Genomic DNA, 6174 nt, shown 5'->3' with positions numbered 1-6174 from the left:
GTCAGCGTGTGTGCCTTGATTACCGTACATTGCTGCCTCTGCCCGGGCTGCTGCAGAGGTTCTGACTGTCTGCCCACATGCTTTCTACCCTAAGCTTGTTCTGACGAGAGCGCGGATCACAGGTGCACCTGCTTCCAGACAGCAGACTTGGAGAAAGAGGGCACTGGCCCAGGCTGGGGACCTGGGGATGCAGCCCTCTCAGTGAGCTGCTCTCGGTGCACGGTTCTGCCTCTGAGCACACAAGCCTTCTTGGGGTGTGTGCGGGCATGGGACCAGTGGACTTCACAATACCTTACCTGGCTCTGAGAAACTTGCAATTCTAGTTTGTACAACTGGATAGTTTGTTCTTTTGTGAAACCAGAATGAGAGTTTAGGTTCTAAGGACAGAGGTCTCCCTACAAGTGAACACTTATCAGGGTCCTAGAAAGTGCTAGAAGAGGTTTTAAAACGTATTGTCCACATTGCAAACTGTTATCAACGATCATCACATTGCAAGCTATTATTTTTTCCCCACCATATTTTTTAATTAAAAAAAATAAAAAAGGCTGGGACCGGGCGCAGTGGCTCATGCCTCCCAGCACTTTGGGAGGTCGAGGCAGGTGGCTTACCTGAGGTCAGAAGTTTGAGACCAGCCTGACCAACATGGAGAAACCCCGTCTCTACTAGAAGTACAAAATTAGCAAGGTGTGGTTGCTCATGCCTGTAATCCCAGCTACTAGGGAGGTTGAGGCAGGAGAATCTCTTGAACCCAGCAGGTGGAGGTTGCAGTGAGCCGAGATTGCGCCATGGCACTCCAACCTGGGCAACAAGAACAAAATCCCACCTCAAAAAACAACAACGAAAAGGCTGGGTGGGATGGCTCACTCCTGTAATCCCAGCACTTTGGGAGACTGAGGCAGGCAGATTGCTTGAGCCCAGGAGTTCAAGACCAGTCTGGGGAACATGGCAAAAACCCCTCTCTACAAAAAAAAAATACAAAAATTAGCAGGGCATGGTGGCATGTGCCTGTGGTCCCAGCTACTTGGGAGGCTAAGATGGGTGGATTGTTTAAGCCTAGGAGGTTGAGGCTGCTATGGGCTGTGATTGTGCCACTGCACTCCAGCCTGGGTGACAGAGCAAGACCCTATGTTTTAAAAAGTGTATCTGGTTTAGAAAAAAAGATAAAAGAATATAACTTGAAAAGCCAGTCATCCCCCTGCCCCTTCTCCAGCTGTGTTCCCTCCTGAGAGGCAAAGGCACTGATGCAAAATCACTCAGGTCTCCTCCCTGTGACTTGGGGCACACCTGAGTGTCACGGTGTTTTACGCACTGATGGGTCCCTCACTTTCTTTTGTAAAGGGAGGTCCGTATCCACCCACGCACCTCCCTCTTGTCTTTAGGGACTGCATGATTTACCCATCCAGATGCTTTCCCGGGCCGAGCATAAAGGTATATCCAAGACATACCTTTATGTATGTCTTCGTGTGATGGTGTCGGTGGGATCAACTCTTGGAACAGCTGGATTGAGAGGTGTATGCCTTCTATTTAGATATGGATGAATTAAGAAACCTCTTGAGCTCAGTTTATACTCTTAATATACCAGAGTGCCTGTTTGCCATATTTTCAGCAACACTATATTAAAATATGTGTTTTTTAACCTGATAGACAAAACCTGTAACTTATTTTGTTGATACATAATATTTAACGTACTTACGGGGTGCATGTATTCATTACATGCGTAGAAAGTGTAACGATCAAATCAGGGTATTTGGGGGTATCCATCCTCTTGAGTGTCATTTCCACATCCCAAGCATTTCAAGTCTTCTCTTGTAACGACTGTGACACACCCGACACATTGCTGCCGACTGTAGTCACCTGCGCTGCTGTGGAACGTGAGAACTTATGTCTTCTATTAACTGTGTTTATACCCACTAACTAACATCTCTTGTCCCTCCCTCCCACCCATATATCCTTGCCATCCTCTAGTATCTGTCATTCTTTTCTCTACGTCCTTGAGATCCACTTTTTCTTAGCTGACACACGTCAGTGAGAACATGCAGACTGTCTTTCTGTATCTGGCTTTTTCACTTAATGACCTCGAGTTCCATCCATGCTGCTGCAGATTACATGATTTCACTTTTTTAGGGCCAAATAGTATTCCGTTGTGTATATGTACCCCATTTTCTTTCTTTTTTAAAAAATTTTAAGTTCTTGGGTACATGGACAGGATGTGCAGGTTTGTTACGTAGGTGAACATGTTCCGTGGTGGCTTGCTGCACCCATCAACCCATCGCCTAGGTTTTAAGCCAGCAGGCATTAGTGATTTTTCCTAATATTCTCCCTCCCTCATCCTACCACTAACAGGCCCCAGTGTGTGGTTCCCCTGCCTGCGTCCATGTGATCTCATTGTTCAGCTCCCACTTACAAGTGAGAACAGGGACATGATCTTGTTCTTTTTTACAGCTGCATAGTATTCCATGGTATATATGTGCCACATTTTCTTTATCCAGTCTATCATTGATGGGCATTTGGGCTGATACCACCATGTCTTTGCTACTGTGAACAGTGTTGCAGTGAACATATGCGTGCATGTATCATTGTAATAAGATGATGTATATTCCTCTGGGTATGTACCTCATAATGGGATTACTGGGTCAAATGGTATTTCTGATTCTAGATCTTTGAGGAATTGCCATACTGTCTTCCACAATGGTTGAACTAATTTACATTCCCACCAACAGTGGAAAAGCATTCATATTCCTCTACAAACTCACCAGCATCTCTTGTTTCTTAACGTTTTAATACTCACCATGCCAACTGCCATGAGATGGTATGTGCTGCATTTTCTTTATGTTCAACAGTTGGTGGACATTACGTTGTGTCTGTATCTTTGCTGTTGTGAAAAGTGCTGCAGTAAAGGTGAGTGTGCAGGTATCCCTTCGACACACTGATTTCTTTTCCTTTGAACAAATACCCAGTAGTGGGGTTGCTGGATTGTATGATACATAGTGACATTGAGCCATATATATATATATATATATATATATATATATATATATATATATATATATATAGTTCTAGGCCATTGTATGTCTTCTTTTGAGAAATGTCTGTTCCTGTCTGTTGTCTATTTTTTAATGGGATTATTTGTTTTTAAATTGTTGGGTTCCTGAAGTGTTTTCCCTGTTTTCTTTGAATAGTTTTATAGTTTTGGGTCTTAAATTTAAATCTTTAATCCATCTTCAGTTAGTTTTTGTATATGGTGTGAGGTAGGGGTCCAGTTTCATTCTTCTGTGTATGGATACCCAATTTTCCCAGCACCATTTATTGACTAGACTGTCCTTAGTCCAATGTATGTTTTTGGCACCTTTGTTGAACATAAGTTAGCTGTAGATACATAGACTTGTTTCTGGTTTCTCTATTCTGTTCCATTAGTCCTTGTGTCTTTTCTTTTTTTTAACCAATACCATTGCTAGTTTGGTTACTATAGTCTTGTAATAGATTTAGAAGTTAGGTGATGTGATGCCTGCAATTGTGTTCTTTTTGCTCAGGATTGCTTCAGCTACTTGGGTTCTTTTTTGGTTCCATATAAACTTTAGGATTTATTTTTAATTTTGTGAAAAATGACATACCTTGAAAGGGATTGCATTCAGTCCATAGGTGGCTTTGGGCAGTATGGTCGTTTTAGTGGTATTAGTTCTGACCCACAAGCATGGGATGTTTTCCATTCGTTAGTGTCCTCGTCAATGTCTTTCATTAGTGCTTTGTAGTTTTCCTTGTATAGATCATTTACTTACCTCCTTGGTTAAATTTATTCCTAGTTTTTTAAAAATTTTAATTAAAAAAATTTTTTTTTTACAAACAAGATGATCAATAGGGTTTTAAAAAAATATATAGCAATTGTTAATGGGGTTGTCATTATGAATTCTTTCTCAGATATTCCATGATTGGTATATAGAAACACTGACTTTTTAATGATGATTTTGCATCCTGTAACTTTCTTGAATTTATGAGATCATAAATTTTTTGATAGTCTGCAGGTTTTTCTAGATATAAGATTATATCATCAGCAAAAAGAGACATTTGAGTCCATATTTTCCAGTTGGGATGCCTTTTCTTTCTTTCTCTTGCCTGACTGCTCTGGCCAGGACTTCCAATACTATGTTGAATAGGAGTGGTGAGAGTGGGCATCTTTGTCTTGTTGCAGTTCTTAGGGGAAAGGCTTTCAGCTTTTCTTCATTCAGGATGATGTTAGCTGTGGGTTTGCCATATATAGTCTTTATTATGTTGAGGTATGTCCTTTCTGTCTAGTTTGCTGAAAGTTTTTCTCAGGAAGGAATGTCGTATTTTATTAAATGCTTTTTCTGCATCAGTTTATCAATTGATCGTATCTAATCATATGGTTTTTGTCCTTCATTCTATTAATGTGATCTATCACATTTATTACTTTCAGTATGTTGAAGCATCCTTGCATAACTGGGATAACTCTGACTTTATTATGGTGTATTATTTTTGGTTTGGTTTGCTGTTTGAGATGGAATCTTGCTCTGTTACCCAGCCTGGAGTGCAGTGGCATGATTTCGGCTCATTGCAACCTCTGCCCGCTATGTTCAAATGATTCTCATGCCTCAGCCTCCTGAGTATCTGAGATTACTAGCGCCCACCACCACATCCTGCTAATATTTGTATTTTTAATAGAGATAGAGTTTCACCATGTTGGACAGACTAGTCTTGAACTCCAGGCCTCAAGTGATCTGCCAGTCTAGGCCTCCCAAAGTGCTGGGATTACAGGTGTGAGCTACCACACCTGGGCTTTTTTTTTTTTTATGTGCTGTTGGATTCAGTTTGCTAGTGTTTTGTGGAGGATGGCTTGCTTGGATGCTAAGTGGCAGCAGTGGGCTGGGTGTGTGTGCTCTTGGGCCCCTGGGCAGCTAGTGTGGCAGGGAGATGGCAGTGGCAATGGCCGGGTGACCCTCTAGGTCCCTAGTACTGTATGCTGGTGGTGGCTGTGATGGGCTGGGTAGACCAGTCTCCAGGCCCACAGGTGGCACATGCAGGTAGATGCCAACTAGTACAGGTAGTGGCAGGATGGGTGAACTCAACCTTAGTAGTCTGGGAAGAGTGCTCAGGTACCAACAGTGATGGCCTTGGCTGGGCCGACCCCAGTTGTCCAGACTGTGTGTTCCAGCTGGGCAGGCTTGTTCTGAGGTCCCTTGATGGTGTTCAAAGGCATTTCCTGTGGCAGGTGGGGTCTCTGGTGGAATGCTTGGATGGGAGGTAACAGCAGTTGTGCTGTGACCTTGCCACTGGGGAGGGTGAGGCTGCTTTCAGTGGCAGCAGCCTATGCCAGCGAGTGGGGAATGTGCACCCACTTGAACCGTGGCAGTGGCAGCCCCCGTGGCAGTGGCAGCCTCCACTTTCCTGTGCCTCTGCCCTGGTGCCACTGAGCCCCAGGCTAGTGTTCAGTCTCTGTGGGCTGGGCTTCCACATGGTGCCTTGCTCAAAACTGTACTTTTTACATTTTTCTTACAAGTGACAGGGAAGAGCTTCATTTTCCAGAAGGTTTCTGTTTCATATCTTTTTCCTGGTTTTCTAGGATATGGGTCTTTTTTTTATGCAACAGTGCTTTAAAAAAATAAAATAGAAATGAGATCTCAGTATGTTACCCCGGGTGGTCTTGAACTCTTGGACGAAAGGGATCCTTCTGCCTTGGCCTCTGAAAGTGCTGGGATTATAGGTGCAAGCCACTGCACCCGGACAACAGTGCTTTTTATGAATGAAGTAGCATTTTCCATGTATGGCCAATTTTTTTTTTTTTTAAGTTTATTTGATTTAGTTTGTGGCATTTTTCTGCCCATAAATTTTACAGTTTCTGACATATTTGCTATCATTTCCTAAGGCTCTTTGGATTTGCAGATTTTTTTTTAACCTCTTAAATCATTTATTTATTCAAAAGGTGTGTGTGTGCGTACACACACGTATTTTTTTTTCTTTGGAAATGGAGTCTCACTCTTTTGCCCAGGCTGGACTGCGGTGGCACAGTCTTGGCTCACTGTGTCCTCCGCCTCCTGGGTTCAAGCTACACTCCTGCCTCAGCCTCCTGAGTAACTGGGATTACAGATACATGCTATCGCACCTGGCTAATTTTTAGCAGAGGTGGGGTTTCACCATGATGGCCAGGCTGCTCTCAAACTC

The sequence above is a fragment of the Saimiri boliviensis genome, chromosome 1 (genome assembly GCF_048565385.1).
Source record: "Saimiri boliviensis isolate mSaiBol1 chromosome 1, mSaiBol1.pri, whole genome shotgun sequence".
NCBI classification, from domain to species: Eukaryota; Metazoa; Chordata; class Mammalia; order Primates; family Cebidae; genus Saimiri; species Saimiri boliviensis.
This window is presented reverse-complemented; position numbering follows the sequence as displayed.